This window comes from Pan troglodytes, chromosome 1 (assembly GCF_028858775.2).
Source record: "Pan troglodytes isolate AG18354 chromosome 1, NHGRI_mPanTro3-v2.0_pri, whole genome shotgun sequence".
In the NCBI taxonomy this organism is placed as follows: Eukaryota; Metazoa; Chordata; class Mammalia; order Primates; family Hominidae; genus Pan; species Pan troglodytes.
In genome coordinates, this window is record NC_072398.2 from 77,685,197 (window position 1) to 77,700,016 (window position 14,820).

Consider the following 14,820-nt stretch of genomic DNA (forward strand, 5'->3'; position numbering starts at 1 on the left):
TGGAGTTTCACTCTTGTTGCTCAGTCTGGAGTGCAGTGGCGTGATCTTGGCTCACTGCAACCTCTGCCTTCCAGTTTCAAGCGATTCTCCTGCCTCAGCCTCCCGAGTAACAAGCTATTCATTTACTTCTCAAGGCTAGCTAGGTGCCTGGAATTTCCCTTGAAGGAACTCAAGATTTTCCTTTATTTCCATGCTAGGGGAGAGGGGAGGGGACCCACAGGCCTCAAAGAGGGGTCTCTGTTCTGTCTGTTTTACCCATAGCTCTTGGTAGTTTTTTAGGGGGGGAGGGGCGGGGCGGCAGTGGAGATGTTTCTCTCTCTCTCTTTTTTTTAAAAATAAAGTCACAATCTGTTCCCCATTTGTCTTATTGATGACTCTTCAGGATGGACACAGTAACGACAGAGACAGGAGGCAGCCAAGAGTCTCCCAGTGAAACCCCTCCTTCAAGCCTAAAACAGTCTGAAGGCTGAAAAACCAGAGTGCTAGTCTGGATGAAGCCTGCCCTTTCCCAACCGATTCTTTCTGAATAATGGCCACCTGCGCAGTGGGAGGACTGGGTGGAGCCTCGGGAAGTTCACGCTATTTGCAGTGGCGAGGATCCTGGCATCTCCTGTTCCTGTGTGGTGACCTGGGATTCAATCTTTGTGGAGGAAAACCTGCTAGCCGGCCTCTCTTTCAGTTTGCTGGAGTTCCTGTTTCCCTTTTTTTTTTTCCTTTTCACCCAATAAACCCTGCCGTACTAACCTTACAGTGTGTCCCTGTGCCTAAATTATCCTGGTCATTTGACAAGAACCTGTTTTTTTTCTACATCAGTAACTGCAATAGCTAGTACACACGTCCTTACTTCATGTACTGCTCTGCACTGTTCCAAGCACTTTAGTCATTTAGTCCTTATTACATCCTTCTGAAGAAGGTACTATCATTACTCCAATTTACAGATAAAGAAACATGATTCTGCTGAAAGAGGGAAAACAAACAAACGAACAAAAAAACCAGAAGCACAGGATGGTTAAATCACTTGTCCAAGGTCCACAGCTAATAAATACCCTTAAACAGTATGCATAACTTACAAAGAATAATTTGGAGCAATTTTAGAGCACCAAAACATCAATGTCCATTTATCTTAAGATGAGTTTAATTTTGTGCAACTCTATATTGCTTCAACTATCTGGATGGAGCTATTTCACTATTTCTCACCCCCATTTCCTTTTATGGAAAACAGCACAAACAAATAGAGGACTCAGGAGTTCTTTAGTCACATAAGAACAGACCATGCCAAAGTGAAACACTGTTAAAATACCAGATGAGTGTGAACATTATGCAACATTTTCAGAAATTAAGTGTTCTACAAAGACACTGGCTTGTTACCAGTCTTATCACCTATAGGTGTGTCTCTGGCCCTTGTTATGGTAATTATTTCCTGTTTTGCTTTTGTTCCCACTCACCTGAAATGAGTCACTCAGATAACTCAGAAATTTGCCTTTATAGCCAGAAAGCTCTAAGTAGGAATGAAAGGAACTGAACTCTGAACAAACTATTGAAAGGAGACCCACTGCTGAAACTTCAAATTTAGTTCCAAGGAGAGATAAATAATGAAATAGTGTTAAAATAATCCATTGCTACATTGTCAGAGCAATCCTACACTGGATTCTCTCCCACCAAGCACACACACAGGTTTGTTAGAATAACCACCACAGGACCGGAGTGGTGGCTCACTTCTGTAATCCCCGCTGAGGCTGAGGAGAGTGGATCACTTGAGGCCAGGAGTTCAAGACCAGCCTGGCCAACATGATGAAACTGTGTTGCTACTAAAAATACAAAAATTAGCCAGGTGTGGTGGCATGTGCCTGTAATGCCAGCTACTCAGGAGGCTGAGGCACAAGAATCACCTGAACACAGGAGGCAGAGGTTGTAGCAGTGAGCCAAGATTGCACCACTGCACTCCAGCCTGGGCGACAGAGTGAGATCCTGTCTTGGAAAAAATAAAAAAAAATTAAAAAAACCCCACCACAGTACTGATACTGATTTTGTGATAGGTCACAACAAAACCACTCAATCTTTCTGCTTCCTGTTGTTCCTGGATCAAACTGAGGGCCAGGCTGCTATTTCTCATGGCCCAGTAATGAGATGCAGATGAACTGGGGAGGAAGAGAGTTTTTATTTCTGTAACTGATTACAGGGAGAAGGCCTGGAAATTATCACCAGACCAACTCAAAATTACGAAGTTTTTCAGAGCTTATATACCTTCTAAGCTATATGTTTTCGTGTAAGTGTGCATTCATCTAAAGACATAAGTGATTAACTTCTTTTAATCTATAACTAAGGTCTGGGTCCTGGAGACCTTCTTCTGGAGCCTCAGTAAGTTTACTCAATCTAAATGGGTCCAAGTGCCAAGTGCTGGGTTGATTGCACTTATCTTGTCTCCTGCTAAATCACAGAGTTTTGGGGAGTTCCTTCAGATTTCCAATAAACTTGTTTGTGGAGGCCTGGAGAGTTTCTTCAGACCCTCAATAAAACTTGTGCAATCCTAAATGGGCCCTGTTAAGAATTCTTTCATTATTTTGTCATGCTTTAAGGCTCAGGAAAGGCCTAAGCAAAACTCATGGTGGACTTTTGTTATATTGCAGCATTTGTATAAGGGCACTAGCTTTTAATATTTAACTTAACCAGTCAGTCAGTACTAAAAAAGTTGTTATGGAGGCCTGCCACACTGTTGCAGTGATGTGATAGAGCCAGACTAATGCCACTCACACAAATCATCAACTTTTAACTTGATTATATAACTCTAGAGCTGTAATGAAAAGGCTTTCATAGATCATCTAGGTAAGAGGATGGTAAATTTTTTTCCATTTTACCAGTAGATTCTTGTTTTTATTTGTTTCCTTTCTAAAATTGCTTAATTATTATTATTTTTAGAAGCAATGTCTTGGTCTGTTGTCCAGGCTGTTGTGCAGTGGCATGATCATAATTCACTGCAGCTTTGAACTCCTGAGCTCAAGGGATCCTCCTGCATCAGCCTCCTGAGTAGCTGGAACTATAGGCACATGCCACCATGCCTGGCTAATTATTTTATTTTATTTTTTTGTAGAGACAGGGTCTTGCTTATTTGCCCAGGCTAGTAATTCATTTTTTAATTGACAAATGACAAATTGTATATGTTTATGGTGTACAATGTGATGTTTTGAGATATGAATACATTGTGGAATGATTAAATCAAGCTAATTGACATATTCATCACCCCACATACTTAAATGTGTGAAGATAACATTTAAAATCTATTCTCTAACAATTTTCAAATATACTCTACCTTATTATTAATTATAGTTATCATGTTGCAAAATAGATCTCCACAACTTATTACTCCTAACTTCAACTTCGTATCTTTTGACCAACATCTACCCATTTCCTCCTCCTCCCCAGTCACCTCCATTCCCAGCCCTGGTAAACACTACATGCCAAAAATAAAATTCTAAGCCCTCTAGCTGACTGATGGGTCCTCCCCTTTGCCCAGGGCATTCCAAAGTTATCCTGAAAAACTAGTTCAGGCCATAACAGGGAGTGGGGGTCAGACATGCCTCATTATGCCCTCCTCCCTGTTGGAGTTCAGGTACAGCTGTCCAGCATTAACATCAACACAGAACCCTTAAGACTGATAGAATAGTGCTTGCTTTGGCAGCACATATAGTAAACTTGGAATGATACGGAGAAGATTAGCACGGCCCCTATGCAAAGATGACATGCAAATTCATGAAGCATTCCATAAAAAAAAAAGACTGATAGAACAGAGTTTTTAAGTCTGATAAGAAACATTTACAATCTATTCTCTCTGAAGCCTGCTACCTGGAGGCTTCATCTGCTTGATTAAAATCTTGGTCTCCACAACCACTTACCATAACCCAGACATTTCTTTCTATTGATTCCAGGTCTTTAGATAATAACTCTTTCAACCAACTGCCAAAAAGAAAATCTTTGAATCTGCCTGTGATCTGGAAGCCCCCCACCTCCTTCTAGTTGTCCTGCCTTTCCAGACTAAAGCAATGTATGTCTTACATGCATTGATTGATGTTCCATGTCTCCCTAAAATGTATAAAACCAAGCTGTAGACCTACCACCTTGGGCATATGTTCTCAGGATCTCCTGGGACTGTCAGAGACCATTGGTCACTCAAATTTGTCTTAGAATAAATCTCTTCAAATATTTTTCAGAGCTCGACTCTTTTTGTTGACACTACCACTTTACTCCCTGCTTCCATGAGTTTGATTTTTTAATCCCAGCACATTTGGAGGCCAAAGCAGGAGGATCACTTTAGTCCACACATTTGAGATCAACCTGGGCAACATAGTGAGACCCTGTGTCTACAAAAAATTTTGAAAAAACTAGCCTGGTGTGGTGGTGCCTGCCTGTAGTTCCAGCTACTCAGGAGGCTGAGGTGGGAGGATTGCTTGAGCCCAGGAGTTCAAGGGTGCCATAAGCCACAGTCATGCCACTGCACTATAGCCTGGGTGACAGAGTGAGACCCTGTCTTTAAAAAACAAAACAAAACAACAAGATTTTGGGCTGAGTGCAGTGGCTCGCACCTGTAATCCCAGCTCTGTGGGAGGACAAGGTGAAAGGATCGCTTGGGGGGAGTTTGAGACCAGACTGGGCAGTGAGACCTCATCTCTAAAACAAATAGACTGGGCATGGTGGTTCACACCCATAATCCCAGCACTTTGGGAGGCTAAGGCAGGTGGATCATTTGAGGCCAGGAGTTTGAGACCAGCCTGGCCAACATGGCAAAACCATGTCTCAACTATATATACAAAATTTAGCTGGGTGTGTAGTCCCAGCTACTTGGGAGGCTGAGGCACAAGAATCGCTTGAACTTGGGAGGCAGAGTGAGTTGAGATCATGCCACTGCACTCCAGCCTGGTGGGTGGAGTGAGATTCTGTCTCAAACAAGCAAATAAACAAACACAAAAAAACCCTTAAGATTTTGGTCTTCATTTTCTTCTTAGCAGTTTTATAGTTCCAGCTCTTACTTTTGAGTCTTCAATCCATTTTTAGTTGATTTTTAAATATGGTGTGAAATAAGGGCCCAATTTCATTCTTCTGCATGTGAATATCCACTTTCCCCAACACCAGATACTATCCTGTCTTCATTGTATGATTTCAGCAACTTTGTTGAAGATCAGTTGACCATAAACATGTGGATTTGATTTTGGGATTTTGGGCTTTTTGTTTTGTTTCATTGACTTGTATGTCTGTTTTTGTGCCATACTGTTTTGATTATTCTAGCTTTGTAAGTAGATTTTAAGATCAGGTAGGGTGATGCCTCCAGCTTTGTTTTTCTTTCTCCAGATTGCTTTGGCTACTTGGGGTCTTTTGTGGTTCATTTTAGAATTGTTTTTCTATTTCTGTGGAAATTTGTCATTGGAATTTTGATAGGGGTGCATTGAATTTTTAGATTGTTTTGACTAGTTTGGACATTTTTACAATATTTACTCTTTAAATTCATGAACACAGGTAGCTTTTCATTTATTTGTGTCTTCAGTTATTTCATCAGTGTTTTGTTTTTTTCAGTATACAGGTCTTTCACTTCTTTGGTTAATTGTATTCCTAAGTATTTATTTTTATTTTTAAAATTTTTTTAGAGATAAAGTTCTTGCTATGTTACCCAGGCTGGTCTTGAACTTCTGGCTTCAAATGGTCTTCTTGCCTCAGCCTCCCAAAGTGCTGGGATTATAGGCATGAGTCACCATGTTCATCTGGACTAAGTATTTTATTTTTTATGCTATTGTAAATGGCATTGTATTCTCATTTTTTTCTATCATAATCTAGCCCCAAATGTTATATTTTCATTTTTAAATTTTATTTTTTATTTCCATTTCCCTCCACTCTATTTTTTAGATCTTTGTTATTGTATAGAAATGCTGCTAATTTTTGCATGTTAATTTTGTATCTTATAGCTTTATAAACCTTGTTTATTAGTTCTAATAGTTTTTTTGGTTGAGTCTTTAAAGTTTTTTACATATAAAATCATGCCATCTGCAAACATAGAGAATTTTCATTTTTTTTTTTTTTTTGAGACAGGGGTCTGTTGCCCAGGCTGAAGTGCAGTGGCACAATCTTGGCTCACTGCAGCCTCAACTTCCCAGGCTCAAGCGATCCTCACACCTCAGCCTGCCTAGTAGCTGGGAGTACACATGCATGCCATCACACCTGGCTAAGTTTTTTTTTTTTTTCTCAGATGGAGTCTCACTCTGTCACCCAGGCTGGAGTGCAGTGGTGCCATCTTGGCTCACCACAACCTCCACCTCCCAGGTTCAAGCAATTCTCCTGCCTCAGCCTCCCAAGTAGCTGAGACTACAGGCGAGCGCCACCACGCCCAGCTGATTTTTTGTATTTTTAGTAGAGATGGGGTTTCACCATGTTAGCCAGGATGGTCTTGATCTCCTGACCTCGTGATCTGCCCACCTCAGCCTCCCAAAGTGCTGAGATTACAGGCATGAACCACCGTGCCCGGTCGCCCGGCTAATTTTTGTATTTTTTGTAGAGAGAGGATTTCATCTTATTTCCTGGCTGGTCACAGGCTCCTGGACTCAAGTGATCTGTCTGCCTCTGGTCACAAGCTCCTGGACTCAAGTGATCTGTCTGCCTCAGCCTCCAAAGTGCTGGGATTACCAGTAGGAGCCACTGTGGCTGGCTCCTTTCTTTCTGTTTTGCGTGCCTTTTATTTCTTTTTCTTGGCTAATTACTCTGGCTAGAACTTCTAATACTGTTTTGAATAGAGGTGGAAAGTGTGGATATCCTTGTCTTGTTTCTTTTCATAGAGGAAAAGCTTTTAACTTTTCATCACTGAGTATGATGGCTTTTATTGTAGTGAGGTACATTCCTTTTATACTTAATTTGTTGAACGTTTTTATCATGAAAAGGTATTGAATTTTGTTATGTTTTTTCTTCATCTATTGAGATGATCATATAATTATTGTCTTTCATTCTGTTAATGTGATGTATAACAGTTATTGATTTGCATATGTTGAACCATTTTTGCATCCCAGAGATAAATCCCACTTAGATAATGGTGAATGATCCTTTGATATGCTTCCAAATTCTGTTTGCTAGAAATATAGCAATATTTGACTGGGTGCAGTGGCTCACGCCTGTAATCCCAGCACTTTGGGAGGCCGACGTGGGCGGATCACTTGAGGTCAGGAGTTTGAGACCAGCCTGGCCAGCATGGTAAAACCCTGTCTGTAGTAAAAATGCAAAAATTAGCTGGGTGTGGTGGTATGCGCCTGTAGTTTCAGCTACTTGGGAGTCTGAAGCATGAGAATCACTTGAGCCTGGAGGTGAAGTTTGCAGTGAGCCAAGATCGCACCACTGCACTCCAGCCTGAGTGACAGAGCATGAAAAAGAAATAAGATAAAAAAAAGAAATATAGCAATATTCATCAGGATTGTTGGCCTGTAATTTTTTTTATGTAGTTTCTTAGTTTGGCTTTGGTATCAGGGTAATGCTGGCCTTGTAAAATGTGTTTGGAAGTATTCCTTTCTCCTCAGGTTTTTGGAAGAGATTGAGAAGGATTGGCATTAGTTATTTAAATGCCTGGTAGAATTCAGCAGTGAAGCTAACAGATCCTAGGCTTTTCTTTGGTGGGAGACTTTATTACTGATTCAATCTCCTTACTCATTATTAATCTATTCAGATTTTCTATTTCTTCATAATTCAATCTGGGGAAGTTGTATGTTTCTAGGACTTTATCCATTTCCTTTAGGTTATCCAATTTGTTGGAGTATAATTGTTCATATTAGTCTCTTACAATCCTTTGTGTCTCGACAGTATCAGTTCTAATGTCTCATCTTTCCTTTCTGATTTGATTTGAATCTTTTTTTCTTAGTCTTGCTAAAGGTTTGTTGATTTTGTTTGTCTTTTAACAAAATCAACTCAGTTTTCTTGATTCTATTATTTTTCTAGTCTTTATTTCATTTATTTTTGCCCTGATCTTATTCCCTTCTGAGAGACAGGATTAGTTGGATTTCCTAGGCTGACTAAGAATTCCTAAGCCTAGCTGGGGCAGGTGACCGCACCTTTAAACAGTGTTTAAACCTTTAAACACTGGGCTTGCAACTCAGCTCACTAAAATACCAATTAGGCTAAAAGCAGGAGGTAAAGAAATAGTCAATCATCTATCACCTGAGAGCACAGGGGGAGGGACAATGATTGGGATATAAACCCAGGCATTGGTGCTGGATTGGGCAACCCCCTTTGGGTCCCCTCCCGTTGTATGGGAGCTCTGTTTTCACTCTATTAAATCTTGCAACTCACACTCTTCTGGTCCATGTTTGTTCTGGCTTGAGCAGAGCTTTCACTTGCCGTCCACCACTGCTGAATGCTGCCATCACAGACCCCCCGTTGACTTCCACCCCTTGGGATCTGGCAGGGTGTCCGCTGTTCTTCTGATCCAGTGAGGCGCCCATTGCCACTCCTGATCAGGCTAGAGGCTCGCCATTATTCCTGCATGGCTAAGTGCCCAGGTTCATCCTAATGGAGCTGAACACTAGTCACTGGGTTCCACGGTTCTCTTCCGTGACCCATGGCTTCTAATAGAGCTATAACACTCACCACATGGCCCAAGGTTCCATTCCTTGGAATCCGTGAGGCCAAGAACCCCAGGTCAGAGAACAAAAGGCTTGCCACCATCTTGGGAGCAGCCTGCCACCATCTTGGGAGCAGCCTGCCACCATCTTGGGAGCTCTAAGAACAAAGACCCGCCGGTAACACTTCCTTCTACTAACTTTGGGCTTAGTTTGTTCTTCTTTTTCTAGTTCCTTGGGGTGTAATGTTAGGTTGTTTTCTTTTTTTTTTTTAGATCCTTCTTTTTCAATGTAGGCATTTATTACTATAAATTTCCTTCTTACAGTTGCTTTTGCTGTTATCCCATACATTTTGGTATGTTGTTTTTCCATTTTTGTGTGTCTTAAATTATTTTAAAATTTCCCTTTTGATTTCTTTTTTGACCCATTGTTTGTCCAGGAGCCTGTTGTTTAATTTCCACATATTTTTGAATTTTCCAAAATTCCTCCATTTGTTGATTTCTAATTTTATACCATTGTGGTTGGAAAAGGTACTTGATATAGTTTTAGTCCTCTTAATTTTAAAATAATTATCATATATACATTATTATATAATTATATATTATAATTACCTATGTGTTATCATACAACACATTAAATTTATCACACTATATTGTGCAGTGTTAATATAATAAATATAACAGCTGATGTATTGTCTGTAATATTAGAGTGAATATAATGTCCAATATGTTATATTGTATATTATTATATTTGCATATAATAACTTTAGGGAGATATGTACAAGATTTTAAATTGCAGCTGGTTCTCCCAGCATTGTATCCCTCTCTCTGGTTTATTTCTTTTCTTTTTTTTACAAAAACACATGTTCCTCTTTTTTTTTTTTTTTTTTTGAGATGGAGTTTCACTCTGTTACCCAGGCTGGAGTGCAGTGGTTTAATTTCGGCTCACTGCAACCTCTGCTCCTGAGCTCAAGCAGTCTTCCTGCCTCAGCCTCCCAAGTAGCTGGGATCACAGACTCATGCCACCATGCCCAGATAATTTTTGTATTTTTGGTAGAGATGGGTTTCACCATGTTGCTCAGGCTGGTCTTGAACTCCTAAGCTCAAGCCATGCACCTGCCTTGTCTTCCCAAAGTGCTACGTGTGAACCGTCTCACCCAGCCAAAAATAAGTGTTCTTTTAATCACTAAAAGCAGGGTATTCATGCAATTTATCCAAAATTATCAAATTTTTTCTGTTCCTTTCCCTTCTATAGTCCAACATCTCATCTATCACCCCTGCTACCACTTCCCCTGCCCCCACCTGCAGGTATTTTCCATTTGCTCTCTGGGTTATTAATGCCAATCTCCTTCTAATATGTGAATTATTCTGAAGAATGTTTTGTGTGCACTTGAGAAGAATGTATATCCTGTTACTGTTGGATGGAATATTTGTATATGTCTTTCAGGTCCATTTGGTCTACAGTGTACTCCAAGTTCAATGTTTTCTTTTTTTTTTTTTAATTACATGGATAAGTTCTTTATTGGTGATTTCTGAGATTTTGGTACACCCATCACCTGAGCAGTGTAGACTGTACCCAATGTGTATTCTTTTATTCCTTACCCTCCTCCCACCCTTCTCCCCAAGTCTCCAGAGTCCATTATGTCATTCTTCTGCCTTTGTGTCCTCATAGCTTAGCTCCCACTCGTAAGTGAGAATATATGATGTTAGGTTTCCCATTCCTGAATTACTTCATTTATATTAATGGTCTCCAACTTCATCCAGGTTGCTGCAAATGCCATTATTTTACTGCTTTTTATAGCTGAGTAGTATTCCATGGTATATATATACCATATTTTCTTTATCCACTTGTTGGTTGATTGGGCATTTAGGCTGGTTCCATATTTTTGCAATTTTGAATTGCACTGCTATAAACGTGCATGTGCAAGTGTCTTTTTCATATAATGACTTCTTTTCCTCTGAGTAGATACCCAGCAGTAGGATTGCTGGATCAAATGGTAGTTCTAATTTTAGTTCTTTAAGGAGGCTCTATACTGTTTTCCATAGTGGTTGTACTAGTTTATATTCCTACCAGCTGCGTGAAAGTGTTCCCTTTCCACCACATCCACACCAATATCAATTTTTTTTAATTTTTAAATTATGGCTATTCTTGCAGGAGTAAAGTGGTACCACATTATGGTTTTAGATTCACATTTCTTTGATAAATAGTGATGTGAGCATTTTTTAAAATATGTTTGCTGGTCATATGTATATCTTCTTTTAAGAATTGTCTATGGCCGGGTGCAGTGGCTCACACCTGTAATCCCAGCACTTTGGGAGGCTGAGCCAGGTGGATCACGATGTCAGGAGTTTGAGACCCTCCTGGCTAAAATGGTGAAACCTTGTCTCTACTAAAAATACAAAAAAATTAGGTGGGTGTGGTGGCACGCACCTGTAATCCCAGCTACTTGGGAGGCTGAGGCAGGAGAATAGCTTGAACCCAGGAGGTGGAGGTTGCAGTGAGACGAGATTGCACCACTGCACTCCAGCCTCGGTGACAGTGAGACTCCATCTCAAAAATAAATAAATAAATAAAAATAAATGTCTATTCATGTCCTTAGCTCACTTTTTTTTTTAAAAATTTTAAAATTTATTTTATTTTATTTTTGAGACAGGGTCTCTCTCTCTTGCCCAGGCTGGAGTGCAGTGGTGTAATCTCAGCTTACTGCAGCTTCCACCTCCTGGGTTCAAGGGATCCTCCTATCTCAGCCTCCCAAGTAGCTGGGACTACACAGACGCCACTGGACCCTGCTCATTTTTGTATTTTTTTATAGGGACAGGGTTTCTCTATGTCGCCTAGGCTTGTCTCAAACTCCTGGGCATAAGTGATCCACCCACCTTGGCCTCCCAAAGTGCTGGGATTACAGACATGGGCCACCAAGCCCAACCGTTAGCCTAATTTTTGATAGGATTATTTGTTTTTTTCTTGCTGATTTGCTTGAGTTCCTTGTAAATTCTGAATGTTAGTCCTTTGTTGGATGCATAGTTTGTAAATATTTTCTTCCACTCTATGGGTTTTCTGTTTACTTTGCTGATTATTTCTTTTGCTGTGCAGAAGCATTTTAGTTTAATTAAGTCCCAGCTATTTATCTTTGTTTTTGTTGCACTTGCTTTTGGGTTCTTGGTCATGAACTCTTTGCCTAGGCCAATGTCTAGAAGGGTTTTTCCAATATTGTCTTCTAGAATTTTTATGGTTTCAGGTCTTAGATTTAGGTCTTTGATCCATCTTGAGTTGATTTTTGTATAAAGTGAGAGACGAGGATCCAGTTTCATTCTTCTATATGTGGCTTGCCAATTATCTCAGCACTGTTTGTTGAATAGGGTTTCCTTTCCCCACTTTATGTTTTTGTTTGCTTTGTTGAAGATCAGTTGGCTGTAAGTATTTAGCTTTATTTCTGGTTTCTCTATTATGTTCCATTTGTCTATTTGCTTGTTTTTATACCAGTACCATGCTGTTTTGGTAACTATGCTTTGTAGTACAGTTTGAAATTGGGTAATATAATGCCTCCAGATTTATTCTTTTTGCTTAGTCTTGCTTTGGCTATGCTGGCTGGCTCTTTTTTGGTTATGTATGAATTTTAGGATTTTTTTTCTAGTTCTGTGAAGAATAATGATGGTATTTTGATGGAAATTGCATTGAATTTGTAGATTGCTTTTAGCAATATGATCGTTTTCACAATATTGACTCTACCCATCCATGAGCATGGGATGTGTTTCCATTTGTTTGTGTCATCTATGATTTCTTTCAGCCGTGTTTTGCAGTTTTTCTTGTAAAGGTCTTTCACCTCCTTGGTTAGGTATATTACTAAGCATTTTATTATTGTTATTTTTTGCAGCTATTGTAAAAGGGCTTGAGTCCTTGATTTGATTCTCAGCTTGGTTGCTATTGGTGTATAGCAGTGCTGCTGATTTGTGTACATTGATTTTGTATCTTAAAACTTTACTGAATTCATTTATCTGATCTAGGTGACTTTTGGATGAGTCTTTAGGGTTTTTAGGAGTATGATCATATTTGACATGATTATTTGTCAGACAGTGACAGTTTGACTTCCTCTTTACTGATTTGGATGCCCTTCATTTCTTTCTCTTGTCTGATTCCTCTGGATAGGACTTCTAGTACTATGTTGAATAGAAGTGGTGAAAGCGAGCATCCTTATCTTGTTACAGTTATCATTGAAAATGCTTTCAACTTTTTCCCATTCAGTATAGTGTTAGCTACGGGTTTGTCATAGATGGCTTTTATTACCTTAAGGTATCCCTTCTGTGTCAGTTTTGCTGAGGGTTTTAATCATAAAGGAATGCTGGGTTTTATAAAATGCTTTTTTTGTGTCTATTGAAATGATCATATGGTTTTTGTTTTTAATTCTGTTTATGTGGTGTATTACATTCACTTCTGTATTTCAATCATCCCTGAATCCCTGGCATGAAACTCACTTAATCATGGTGTATTATCTTTTTGATATACTGTTGGATTCAGTTACCTAGTATTTTGTTGAGGATTTTTGCATCTATGTTCATCAGGGATATTGGTCTGTAGTTTTCTTTTGTCCTTTCCTAATTTTGGTATTATGGTTATACTGACTTTTTTTTGGATGGAGTCTTGCTCTGTCACCAGGCTGGAGTGCAGTGGCGTGATCTCGGCTCACTGCAACTTCTGACTCCCTGGTTCAAGTGATTCTCCTGCCTCAGCCTCCCGAGTAGCTGGGATTACAGGCATGCACCACCACACCTGGAGAATTTTTGAATTTTTTAGTAGAGACGGGGTTTCTCCATGTTGGCTAGAATGGTCTTGATCTCCTGACCTCGTGATCTGCCCGCCTCAGCCTCCCAAAGTGCTGAGATTACAGGCATGAGCCACCAAGCCCGGCTGGTTATACTGACTTTATAGAATGATTTAGGGAGGATTCCCTCTTGCTCTATCTCTTAGAGTAGTTTCAGTAGGATTGGTACCAATTATTTTTGAACGTCTGATAGAATTCAGCTGTGAATCCATCTGGTCCTGGACATTTTTTTTGTTGGTAATTTTTAAGTTACCATTTCAGTCTTGCTGCTTGTTATTGGTCTGGTCAGAGTTTCTATTTCTTACTAGTTTAATCTAGGAGGGTTGTATATTTCCAGGAATTTATACATCTCCTCTAGGTTTTCTAGTTTGTGAGGGTAAAGGTGTTCACAGCAGCCTTGAATGATCTTTTGTATTTCTGCCATATTGTTTGTAATACATCCCATTTTGTTTCTAATTGAGCTTATTTGAATCTTCTCTCTTCTTTTCTTGAGTAATCTTTCTAATGGTCTATGAATTTTGTTTATCTTTTCAAAGAACCTGCTTTTTGCTTCATTTATCTCTTGTTTTCTTTTTTTGTTTGTTTGTTTCAATTGTATTTAGCTCTGCTCTGATCTTTGTAATTTCTTTTCTTCTGCTGGGTTTGGGTTTGGTTTATTCTTGTTGCTCTACTTCCTTGAGGTGTGGCCTTTAATTGTCTCTTTGTGCTCTTTCAGACATTTTGAGGTAGGCATTTAATGCTATAAACTTTCCTTGTAGCATTGCTTTTGCTGTATTCCTGAGGTTATGATAGGTTTTGTCACTATTATCATTCAGTTCAAAAAAATTTTTCTTTTTGGCGACAGAGTTTCACTCTGTCATCCATGCTGGAGTACAATGGTGCAATCTCGGCTCACTGCAACCTCCATCTCCCAGGTTCAAGCGATTCTCCTGCCTCAGCTTCCCAAGTAGCTGAGATTACAGGTATGTACCACCATGCCTGGCAAATTTTGTATTTTTAGTAGAGACAGGGTTTCTCCATGTTGGTCAGGCTGGTCTCAAGTTCCCGACCACAGGTGATCCACCCACTTTGGCCTCCCAAAGTGCTGGGATTACAGATGTGAGCCACCATGCCCGGCCCAGTTCAAATAATTTTTTAATTTCCATTTTGATTTCGTTGTTGACCCAGGGATCATTCAGGAGCCGATTATTTAATTTACATGTATTCATATAGTTTTGAATGTTCCTTTTGGAGTTAATTTCCAATTTTATTTCACTTTGCCCTGGGAGAGTACTTGATATAATTTCAATTTTCTCAAATTTATTGAGACTTGTTTTGTGGTCTATCATATTGTCTATCTTGGAGAATGTTCCATGTGCTGAAGAATAGAATGTATATTCTGTAGTTGTTGGGTAGAATGCTCTGTAAATATCTGTTAAGTGCATT

The 14,820-nt window shown here is 39.6% G+C and overlaps 1 non-coding gene across 1 annotated transcript; it reads left to right on the plus strand.

The window, feature by feature from the left end:
• The first annotated feature begins 3,660 nt into the window (after nt 1–3,660).
• LOC112207011 (U6 spliceosomal RNA) lies at nt 3,661–3,767 on the plus strand. The gene has a single exon (XR_002941497.1). It is a non-coding gene; the product is annotated as a U6 spliceosomal RNA (small nuclear RNA).
• Nucleotides 3,768–14,820: the final 11,053 nt, after the last annotated feature.